The following is a 13,076-nucleotide window of genomic DNA, read 5'->3' as shown; positions in this document are numbered from 1 at the left end:
TTGAACTTTTCTAGTATGTTGATAATGATGATGATGATGAGGATGACTCATCAAATCGGCCATCGATGGAGATTGATTCTTATTTGTGTACTCCTCGGCAACCAATTTATGAAGGGCAGAAGTACGATGTTCTTAAGTATTGGGAATCTCAAATTACTGTGTACCCCATATTAGCTGTTATGGCTAGGGATGTTTTGGCCATTCCTATTACATCGGTAGCCTCAGAGTCTTCTTTTAGCATGGGTGGTCGTATTTTAAACAAGTATAGGAGTGCGCTTTTGCCTAAGAATGTCGAGGCGTTGGTGACCACACAAAACTGGTTACGTGGTTATGATTGTGATATTGAAGAAGACGTCCTTGAAATTGGTAAACAAGTGATAGATGAAAGTGTTGCATCTAATTAAGAAGACGTGATGTTGTATTGTAGTGAACTAGTGATGTTTAATATATATTGTGTTGCTTCATTGTTAAAATGTTTTAATTTCATAGAACAAGTATTAATAGTTTTAGTCACATTACATATTGATATGTTGTTCCTTATTTGTCTCGAATTATTTATTATTTCTGTCCCGCTAAATATTCATCTTGACCTGCAACCGACTCGCCCCTTAAATGATTTGCATCGACCCACACTGACACGCCCAATAACCACTCTTAGTAGTAAGTAGTTTGTAAACGGTTCGATTTATAAGAATTCGGTTCATAAACAGTTCGGTTTATAAGCGGTTCGGTTTATAAACGGTTCGGTTTGTAAACGGTTCGGTTTGTAAACGGTTCGGTTTATAACGGTTCGGTTTATAACGGTTTTTATGACGGTTTAAACGGTTTCGGTTTGTAAACGGTTCGGTTTATTTTCGGTTCGGTTTCCTTTCCGGTTCGGTTTAGATTTGGTTCGGTTCTAAAACGGTTTAACGTTATTCGGATCGGTTCGGTTTCGGGTTTACTAAAATGCGGTTCGGGTCGGTTTTCGGTTTCAAAAAATCGGTTTTTAATCGGTTCGGTTCTCATTCGGATCGGTTTGAATCGGTTCGGTTTCACCGGTTCGGTTCGGTTTTTGACAGTGCTAATAATGGTACATACTTTGCAAGGATTTCACAGTTGTCGTCCCAAGTCCCAACTATGCAATGTTTTTTCATGTAGCTAGTGATGATTTTTTTTGAATTGGAGAAAGTGTCGTCGTAGACTCGTAGCATTGACCATTGTTTAATTAAATTTTGTACAGCCAATAAGTAAAATATACTTGTATATAGTACGGAGTACTATGTATATATGTAGTGTCTGTTTCTTAATGCGAGAGTAGTATATAACTCGATTGTGTTTTTATAAAATAATCTTATGATAATTGAGAAATTAAATTTTGAATGGATTCGTGATTTGATTGATGAATTTAATCAATTTCAATAAGAAGACATGTGAAAAGTCCAAAAATTAGGATCATGGTACGTATTTATTTTATTTTGTTTTATGAAAAGCTTCAAAGGAGCTAAATAAGGACCATGGTTTTACACTTTTACTTACTAATGATTTATTTTATTTTATTTACTCCCTTCACGGGTTATATTTGTCCTTTTTATAGTATTTGTTTCAATTATTTTTTTATACATTTGTTTTTAACTAATTTTAAAAAAATACCGAATAAGTCAACCTTAAGTATTTTGATTTTATTTTCATGTTTATGATCATCATATCATCAAAAGAGTAATGTCATTAATACTCCTTTCGTTTAGAAAATATAAGGATCTGTTCTCGTACGTTTATTTTCAGTTCAGCTCAGCTCAATTAAGCTCAGTACAGTTCAGCTCCTAATTTTCTTTTCTTATAAAATATCCAGTTCAGTTTAATTCAGTTAATTTCAGTCTATTAGAACAGACCTTAGGTACTTTAAGATAGTATAGGGTACTAATACATACATATACATTATTTTGTACCATACAACAAAAAAACACCTCCTTCTTCTACTCTCAAGTGTCCACCAATAAAGATGGGCTGGTTAAACCTGTGAGAAGTATCGGTTCAGTAGAATCTTTCATCTTACCTTATTTTAAAAAAAAAAAAAAAAAAAATTGCAACAAACAAGCTAAGATACGTGAACGTGAAGTAGTACTTGTATCATTGTATATGTCTTTATTTTAAACGAATATAAAGGTTCATTAGAAATTTAGAAGAGCTTGACACGAATAAATATTGCCTAGTTCATTAGTGTAAGAGTGTTAAATCGTTACATAAAGAGTACACCTTTAGACATGGAGGATAAAGAGTGACACGATAGTAGCTTTAAAATTCCATAGGTTTTAATGTTGTTTTATTGTGTAATAATTTCTACGGAGTACTATTATGATTCTGATTGACCTGATTTTGCAACTCTGGTGCTATACGCCTGCACTATACAAGTATACAACTGTAGCATGTAGCCAACCTATTACTGTACTACCTATGTGCTATGTCAGCTAATGTCTTCAATGATTACCACTTTGATATGACCTTTGACCACTTATACCATCTTAGATTAATTTCACTTGCAATCAGTGGCGGAAGTTGCAATACGTACTTCAAAAAAAGGCTTCCTGTTCCATTTTGAAAGAGCATGTTTTAGATTAATATGATATGATTTGGTCTAAATTTTTATAAATATGAGACTAAGGCCTGTTAATATTTACTGAATTGAGCTGAACTGAACTGATTGGAGCTGAACTGAACTGAACTGATTGGAGCTGAACTGAAAAATTAAAATGCATAAAGATATATGAAAATGTTTATGAAAATTAATGATAATATATATAGTGGATTGTGAAATATATAAAAGTGTTTTAAAAATAACTCTGTATTTTAAATTATTATATTTTAAATTATTAAATTTTTGTGTATTATATTTTAAATATATATATATATATATATATATATATATATATATATATATAAATAAAAAGTAGTCTTCAATATTTTACTATAGTCAATCGTTGCTTGTTGTATTCTACACAATTTTGTTCGTTTACATGAATTAGGGATTCCATTCACGCACCAAGTTGAAGTCATGGGACCAACAGAAGATCATACTATGTATGATGATAACAGAAAAGCAGATATGGATATTGTACGAAACCAAATAATTGATCAGATATGGGAGTCAATTCAGAGGAATGTCGAGGTAATGGAGCAACTTAATGAAGAAGAAGAAGAAGACGAAGAACTAACCAATTATGAAAGCTAGTAACTGTTGTGTAGTACTCTCATTTTGTCAATGAGTTCAACTATAAAAAAAACATGTGACCATTTTGAACGACGAATATAATAATAATAATAATAATAATAATAATAATAATAATAAAATAATTATTTTATTATTATTATTATTATTATTATTGTTATTGTTATTGTTATTATTATTATTATTATTATTATTATTATTATTATTAATATTATTGTCGTTGTTGTAATATGCTAAAACATCTAAAACAAAAAAATTAACAACTGAGCTGAACTCAACTGAACTGAACTGATTAGAGTTGAACTGAACTGATTGGAGCTGAACTGAACTGAACTGAACTAAAAATAAGTAAATATGAACAGGCCCTAAGATTGTTTGATTTGCTTTGCTTAAATTTTGATCTTAATTGTACATTAATGTATAAAGATGAGCTTTTTAGCTTCAAAAGAGTATTGTATGTTGGAAATAGGTAATGCAAACGGATGACTCGCGCCCGATCGAGCGGCTCTCGCTCGATCGGGCGGAGGTGGTCAAGGAAAAATAGGGAACTCTCGCGCCCGATCGGGCGGGCTTCGCCCGACCGGGCGACGGACAAGAGTTTTTCTACGAGAATTCTCGCGCCCGATCGGGCGGGCTTCACCCGACCGGGCGGCGGACTCGAGTTTTTGACGAGCCCGATCGGGCGGCTTCGCCCGATGGCTCGCCCGGGATGGGGATTTCAGATCGCCCGACCGGGCGCGACACTACGTCTGGAGAAGCTCGATCTCGCCCCCGATCGGGCGGCAGCTCGCCCGATCGGGACCGCCTTTTTTCCTAGGTCGGTTTGCTTTGCGTGTCTCCTTTTCCGGGACTCATATAAATACGAGTCTTACCTTTTCATGAGATTGTTCACTTTTTTAGCCGAAAAACACAAACCTACCTTTTGAGATCTGAACAGTTCTTGAGCAATTCCACTCTTCGAGTTCGGGTGCACGGATTACGGAGAGAGTTGCGTTAAACTTGGGGGGCGTGCGTCACTAGGAAACTTGTACCGGTGGTGGCGTATTTCGCTTCTAAGGCAGTGGATTCTGTTCCACGGCGCGACTGTGAGTTTGGGATCTTCAATCCAGGAAAGTTCTAATCCTTTTGTTTATTATTGATTTCAACAGTTATTTTTCCAACAATTTAGAAGCGAAATAAAATTTGATTTATTCTGCTGATATCATGACTAGCAATTCTCAAACTCGTCTATACCCAGATCTGTCTAAGGTTGAGTCTCTTGATGGAATTAATTATAAGAGATGGTCACAAAGGATGTTGATTGCTTTTGAACAAGTAGAGATTGATTATGTTTTGTTTAGGGATGCTCCAAAACCCATTGAGAAAACCAATACCATGATTGAAATTCCTAGTACTCCTGCTCCTAGGAATAAAGAATCTAGTTCTAGTCAAAGGATCACTACTATTATTGCTAATGAATCTGAAATCAAGAAATTTGATCGTGATAATAAATTCGTTAGAGGTCATCTTTTGAACAGCATGAACAACAACATATTTGATTTGTATGTTAATATGAAATCTGCTAAAGAGATATGGGAGTCTTTAGAGAAGAAATATGGTGCTGATTATGCTGGGAAAAAGAAGTATGTGACTGGAAATTGGTTGAATTTCAAACTGGTTGATACGAAGCCTATTATGGACCAAGTCCATGTGTATGAAAATTATGTTGCTTAAATTCTTGCTCAGGGTATGAAGATGTGTGAAATCCTTCAGGCTAATGTTTTGATTGAAAAATTACCTGATTCCTGGTCTGATTATAGAAATCACCTCAAGCATAACAAGAGGGATCTAACCCTAGAAGAACTTGTGAGCCACATGAAGATTGAGGAAGACAACAGGCTTAAGGATGTTTCCTCTAAGCCTAAGAATGTGTTAGCAATCAAAGATAACCTTGTTGAATCTGGTGCTGACTCTGACAAGAAAACAAGTGATTATCGTGCGAAGAAGGGGAGCTCTGAGAAGAAGGGAAATCTCCAAGCTAAGGGCAAGATTGAGAAGAAAGTCACTGTCAAATGTTGGTCGTGTGGTGAAGTGGGGCACTTTGCTTCACAATGCAAAAACAAGAAGAAGAAAAATCTAAAATCGAGTGGAGGAATCAAGGGTCATGCTCATCTGGTTGAGAATGAGGATGAAGATGTCATTGCTGCAGTTGTTTCTGAAGTCAACCTGGTTGAGAACAACAGTGAATGGATCGTGGACACTGGTGCATCTAAGCACTTCTATGCTAACAAGGACCTGTTTGTCAGTATGGAAGATGCAAAGGAAGGTGAACAAGTCTACATGGGAAATTCAAGCAGCTCTGAGGTACTTGGAAAGGGCAAAGTGGTTCTGAAGCTGACTTCAGGGAAGACCTTGGCTCTTCACAATGTGCTGTATGTTCCTTCTCTTTGTAGAAATTTAATTTCTGGTGCTTTGTTGAACAGAGTAGGAGTAAGTTAGTTTTTGATGCTAATAAACTTGTGTTAACCCGTAATGGGGAGTATGTTGGAAAGGGTTACCTTAGTGGGGGCCTATTTGTTCTTGAGATTGTAACTGTTCCTTCAATGAATAAGATTTCTACTTCTGCTTATATTGTTGAGTCCTTTGATTTATGGCATAGTAGGTTAGGTCATGTTGGTGCAACTAAATTGAAACAAATGAAAAGTTTAAATTTGCTCCCAAATATGTCATTAGATGGATTTGAAAAATGTGAAGTGTGTGCGGAGTCTAAATTCATGAAGAAACCCTACAAATCTGTCACGAAGAGAGAGACCACACCACTTGAGCTAATTCATTCAGATTTAGCAGACTTTAAGAACTTGGAAAGTAGAGGCGGGAAACGCTACTATATCACCTTCGTCGATGATTGTTCTAGATATAGCAAGGTGTGTCTTTTAAGGACGAAGGATGAAGCCGAGTCCAAGTTTCTTGTTTATAAGGCAGAGGTAGAAAATCAGTTGGAGCGGAAAATAAAGAGAGTTCGCTCAGATAGGGGTGGAGAGTATGGCTCCGATTTCCTCAAGGACTTATGTGAAAGTGAGGGAATCATTCACGAAGTATCGGCCCCGTATACTCCGCAGCAAAATGGTGTGGCAGAGAGGAAAAATAGGACCTTGAAGGAAATGATGAATGCAATGCTCCTAAGTTCCGGGTTGCCAGACAATTTTGTGGGGTGAAGCGGTTCTATCAGCTAATTATGTACAGAACAGAGTAACTCACAAGAAGTTAGACAAGACTCTATATGAAATATGGAAGGGTTATGCTCCAAATTTGAATCACATGAAAGTGTGGGGGTGTCTAGCTAAGGTGGGCTATCCATTGTTCAAGCGCTCAACTATAGGTTCTAGGACCTATGATACAGTATTCATTGGCTACGCTGAGAATAGTGTCGCATACAGGTTTATGAGTCTGGAAGATCGCTCTATATCTGAATCTCGTGATGCAGAGTTCTTTGAACAGGTATTTCCTTTGAAGAAAATCTTAGTTTCTAACAATGTTTCTTCAGTTTCTTCATCTGCAGAGCCAGAAGATACTTCCCCTAGGATTGAAAGTGAGATTCAACCTAGGAGAAGTAAAAGGAAAAGAGTGGAGACAAACTTTGGACCTGATTTCCTAACAACCTTTATAGTAGAGTGCGTAAATCTAGGTGAGTTCGAAGATGATCTAGATGAGATCATGCTGTGTCTACAGGTTATGGATGAAGATCCGAAATCGTTTGAAGAAGATATGGGTTCAGTAGATGCAACATTTTGGAAGGAAGCTGTAAACAGTGAGCTTGACTCAATCATGTCAAATGAAACCTGGGAGCTTGTGGACCTGCCAAAAGGGAGCAGAGCTATTGGGTGCAAATGGATTTTCAAGAGAAAGATGAGAACTGACGGCACCGTGGAAAGGTTCAAAGCTAGATTGGTGATCAGAGGATTCACTCAAAAATTTGGCCTTGATTATTTTTATACTTATTCTCCGGTGACTAAAATTGCCACTATTCGTGTTTTGTTTTCCTTAGCATCATCTTACAACTTGATTGTGCATCATATGGATGTTAAGACAACTTTCCTGAATGGCGATTTGGAGGAGGAGATCTACATGGAGCAACCTCCGGGTTTTGTAGTTCCTGGGATGGAGAATAAGGTGTGCAGACTAAAGAAATCCTTGTATGGCTTGAAACAAGCTCCGAAGCAATGGTATGAAAAATTTCATAAAACTATTCTTAGTTTTGGTTTTGTTGTCAATGGTAATGATGCATGTGTGTACTCTAAGATGTTTGGTGCGCAATGTGTGATATTATGCCTGTATGTTGACGACATGCTCTTGTTTGGCACAAACATGTATGTCATAAATGAAACTAAGAAATATTTAAATTCAAAGTTCGAGATGAAGGATTTGGGAGAGGTGGATGTGATCCTCGGTGTTAAAGTTACTAAAACCAAGAAAGGGTATTTTCTGTCTCAGTCTCATTATGTGGAGAAAATTCTGAAGAACTTTAATTGTTTTGATTTGCCTCCATTGAGAACTCCTTTTGATCCTTCTGGAACTTTGGTGAAAAATGTGGGGGACGGTGTGTCTCAAAATGAATATGCTAAGGTGCTTGGTAGTCTGATGTTTTTGAGGAATTGCACTCGCCCTAATATTGCTTTTGCTGTTAGTAGACTTAGTCGCTATACTCATTGTCCTAGTGAGAAACATTGGGTTGCTTTGAGGCGTGTGCTCAGATATCTATGTGGAACCATGTCTTGGGGATTGAATTTTGTTGGTCATCCTTTGGTTCTTGAAGGGTATTGTGATGCAAATTGGGTAACGGATATTGATGAAACAAGCTCTACAAGTGGCTATGTGTTTACCCTGAGTGGGGGTGCAGTTTCATGGAAGTCTGGTAAGAAGACGTGCATAGCTAGATCAACTATGGAAGCTGAGTTCATCGCATTGGATCTTGCTACACAAGAGGCAGATTGGTTGAGAAATTTGCTTATTGATATTCATTTGTGGGGGAAGCCGTCACCACCTGTCTCTATGCATTGTGATTCACAAGCCGCTATTTGTGTTGCTAAGAATAGCATTTACAACGGTAAGAAAAGGCATATAAGAGTCAAACACGAGTCTGTGAGGCAGTTTATTGTGAATGGGGTTATTTCGTTGGACTATGTTCGAACAGAGAAAAACCTGGCAGACCCTTTTACTAAGGGATTGAGTCGTAGACCAGTGGTGGAGTCATTAACCGGTATGGGTTTAGGACCTTTGTTGTAATGACTTGAAATGGTAGCTATTCTAGCTATGTGACATGATACATTGGTTTTAATAAATCAGGAACCTGTTTTGGTTATTTCGTTTCATTGGAATGAATCATGTGGATTTGTTATATGTGTATCATGTGTTTGAATCTATTACTCTATAAGAGTGGTAAGTTTTACCAGTTAGATTCTGCTAGGATGAGTTTATCTCTTAATGTCATTAGTCCAGTTGTTTTCTGAGTAGGGATAGATGGAGGCTCTTAAGAGAGTTAAGACCTTTGTCCCAGTAGCTCTTAAAACAGGATAGATAATGACACCGAAAGTTAAAGGGTTGAACTTATGTTCTTAATGTTCTAGTTCCATTGCATGTAATTCTTTGGTTTGCAAGGTGCTTAAACATGTTTAAGCCTACAAGGAAAGACCTTTGAATTTGCTGGGAACGTGTGTGAGTAACACATAGGATGAACACCTACATGATTACGAGAGGTGACCTCTCTCAAGGGAAGACTAGAGTATTGTTTTCCTGAAGTACTCATGAGAGCCCAAGTGTTGGCCAAGATTGGCGGAGTTTCTTAAGCTCTAAAGTCAAGGTATGTGCATTCAAGGTCCCTTCCTCGCTCCTAGGAGTTCAAATCTTAGGATACTCACTAGGGAAGTGTTGAAAACCTTGTGTACTAATGTGTTAGTTCAAACCTTTGGATACTAGCATTTAAGTACTAAGACTTTCATTTACTGTTCAGATTTCATGTTGAAGATCCGCTCGCATTAGTGGGGGATTGTTGGAAATAGGTAATGCAAACGGGCCAGAGGTGGTCAAGGAAAAATAGGGAACTCTCGCGCCCGATCGGGCGGGCTTCGCCCGACGTGGCGACGGACAAGAGTTTTTTTACGAGAACTCTCGCGCCCGACCGGGCGGCGGACTCGAGTTTTTGACGAGCCCGATCGGGCGGCTTCGCCCGATGGCTCGCCCGGGATGGGGATTTTAGATCGCCCGACCGGGCGGTGTCCGCCCGACCGGGCACGACACTACGTCTAGAGAAGCTCGATCTCGCGCCCGATCGGGCGGCAGCTCGCCCGATCGGGCCCGCCTTTTTTCCTAGGTCGGTTTGCTTTGCGTGTCTCCTTTTTCGGGACTCATATAAATATGAGTCTTACCTTTTCATGAGATTGTTCACTTTTCTAGCCGAAAAACACAAACCTACCTTTTGAGATCTGAACAGTTCTTGAGCAATTCCACTCTTCGAGTTCGGGTGCACGGATTACGGAGAGAGTTGCGTTAAACTTGGGGGGCGTGCGTCACTAGGAAACTTGTACCGATGGTGGCGTATTTCTCTTCTAAGGCAGTGGATTCTGTTCCACGGCGCGACTGTGAGTTTGGGATCTTCAATCCAGGAAAGTTCTAATCCTTTTGTTTATTATTGATTTCGACAGTTATTTTTCCAACATTGTAGATAGCAATGGCCTTGGGAGTCACAAAGCTAGAGTTGCAAATGGATAAGGCTTGCCTTGAAGCGCTGTGAAATCAAGACCTTCAGGATCAGGCCATGGTTGAGAATGATTTCATACTTCTTACGGAATAATAGTTATTGGTGGTGTTTTGGTTGTAATTTTAGTTTTGTTCATTGTTTTAGGGAGGGTAATAACTAATAAGGTAGTCGATTGTTTGGCTAATTTGGGATTGTCGTTTTTAAAGAGAATTTTGTTTATTTTTTTTATTATTTTTTTAACGGGAAGAATAATATCATTAAATAAAAGCCATACGGCATCTACAATAATAAGGATCCGTAAACCACATATTTAGAGAAAATATCATAACTTTTACAATCAAAATCATAACTAACTTGCATATTTGGCATAGCTCATACTCCACCGCTTCAAGCTTAATGTAAGCAATAATTTTCGATGTCTTTGCATCTTTCCAAGTTGAGACCTTCGCAATCTGCGTTGATGTTTTGATCGACCAGTTGATGACAAATCCCAGACCCATAGGAATCCAAATCACCTTCCCAGTTATTATAAGAACCCTAAAAATAAAATTCTCATCCATAGATGAGAATCAAAATCTCATAAAATTGGGGAAAACCCCAAAAAAATTGGGACAGACTCTCACAGATGAAGAGAACAAAACAAAACAAATAAACCAAAACGTAAAATAAAACAAAAAAATTAAATTGAATTAAAGAAAAATCGTCGGAAATGGTCTAATTTCCGAAGAAATTAGACTATTTCCGGCCTAAACGGCCAAGAAAATTAAAACCCTAGAAGAGAGAGGAGAAAGGAGAAAGAAGAGAAAAAAAGGCGCAGATTGAATGTTTATTTTAATGTATCTCCAATTGGATAAATGATCGAATAGGTAATCCACACCACGCTTGGTTGTTCAATTTTTGCTTAATTTGTTAATTGGGGTTTTTCCCCGCTTTTGCTTTTTTTTTTTTTTTATTGTTTTAAAAAAAACACCATGATAAGATAGGATCTCAATAACTTTGTTTGAATGTATGTTTTTTTCACATATATAAAATTCATAAAGTTACAAAATAATTAATAAAGATATTTGACAACAATTAAACAAAATTCAAAAGATACGATTTAATTTGAATTTAACAAAACTAATGGGCCGTTTAGTTGGGGTTAATCATCAAAGGGAATTGGAATCAACTGCCCCCATTCCCTTTGTTTGTTTGTTATCCCATTTTTCCCATTCCTTTTACCCCATTCATTCCCCCAAATCCCTCTAACTTCATTCCCCACCCCCCTAGGTATTTCCATTCCATTCCCTACCCACCTTCATATCACCACCTTCACACCACCACTGGAAAACTAGCCCATACCACCGTCGCCCATCCTCCGACCACCGCCAACCTTCCCCCGAGCCTCGCCGCCTTCCCCTCCCCCGAAAAAACCTCCCCAAGCCCCGAAAAACCCTAACCCCGATCTCCCTTGACCCCGAAATCCGCCGCCCAGCCCTCCCACCACCCTCAAAACCCTAGCCGTGGTGGGAGGGCTAGGCGGCGGATTTCGGGGTCAAGGGAGATCGGGGGTTAGGGTTTTTCGGGCTAGGGTGGTTTTTTTGTGGGAGAAGAGGTTGAGGAAGTGCGGCGAGGGGTGGTGGTGGCGCTGCGAAGGGGGGGAGTTGTGGAGGAGGTGCGGCGAATGGGTGGAGTGGCTGGGTGGTGGCTAAAAATGGTTGAAAGTGAAGGCAAGTGGTGGTGGTGTGGTGGTTGGACTGGTGGCCTTCCACTCATTCCATTCCTTTGTTATTCAAAACAAACAACATTCTAAAATTGGGGGATTTTCATTCCATTCCTTGTCTTTCCCTTTGATCATTCCATCCCGATTCTCTCGTGCGAACCAAACGACCCCTAAGTAGTAATAAACTAATAACTACTAATAATAGTAATAACTTACTCCTTAAGAACATAGTACATAACTAAGTAGTACTAAAGTTCTAATAAGTACTCCTTAAGTAAGAACTTAAGAAGAAGCCTAATTATTTTTTTTTTTAGGAAATTTGATCCGTTAACATTACCTATATAAGTTTGGATGAGGATGGGAAGGACGTAATTGTACATGACACTCTTTTTACAACTTTACGAGTAGTTCATTTGTTTGGTTTACTCTTCGTATTTTTTATTTGTTGCATAAACGCCAAATAATAATGCCTTCTTTGATCTAACTTTTTTTTAACGAAAAAAGACGACTTTATATTAAGTTAGGATGATAATTAGCATCCTTGAGAAAACCAAAGCTAACCAACAAAAGGGGAAGGCAGATAGCATCTGAAAAATTAGCAACCCACCTCCCAGCAAAAGCTTCGAAGCCGAAAAACCAGCAGGAAAAACAAGGTCTAACAGCTGACAAAAAGTTGGATCGATGACCAACTTTCTCTCTCTAGTTTTTTTCTCTCTGCTAGGTTGATCATCAGAGATTTACCTTCTCGCTTGGGCGAGGGGGCTCTGAGAGTCTCTTGGTCTTGAGATTAAACTCTGTCTCCTCAAATTGTTTTTAGTTTTTCTTTCTCTCTTTTGCAGGTATTGAAGCTCGCTCCAGTTTTCTACGTTCAATCCACCTCTCCCTCCTTGCTTCCTTTCCTTTCTACCATGGCTAGTCCCTCCTCTATGGATACTACCATGGAAGAAGCCCCTTTGTTGGATCATAATGATGATCATGCTTTAAAAACTCCTTTTTCGAAAGTTGTTAGTAAACCCATCGTGGACAATCCTCACAATGTCACTCCTTCCCATTACTCTCCTTCCCACAAGGCATCCCTTTCCTTTAGGGAAGTTGTTCAAGGATCATCCCAATGGTTTAAAGAGGCTAGAGAAATAGTTGTTTCATCACTCCAATGGGAAGATGAAGATGCCACAACCCCTCCTGACTCAACCAATACTGTCTCATTGCTAAAGAAACTCTAGAAAAGTTTCGCCACCTTTGGAAATTAACATTGATGGGGAAATGTTTAGGCATCTCTGTTCGACCATCTTTTATCACCCAACGTGTTAGAGCTATGTGGAAACCTAAAGGTACTCTTGAAGTCATAGATCTTGGTAAAGATGTTTATCTTTTCCGATTTTCTATCATTGATGATTATGAACGAGCTCTTCTTGGAGGACCTTGGTTTATTCTAG

Source organism: Chenopodium quinoa, unplaced genomic scaffold, assembly GCF_001683475.1.
Source record: "Chenopodium quinoa cultivar QQ74 unplaced genomic scaffold, ASM168347v1, whole genome shotgun sequence".
In the NCBI taxonomy this organism is placed as follows: Eukaryota; Viridiplantae; Streptophyta; class Magnoliopsida; order Caryophyllales; family Amaranthaceae; genus Chenopodium; species Chenopodium quinoa.
Note: the sequence above shows the minus strand (reverse complement) of the source record.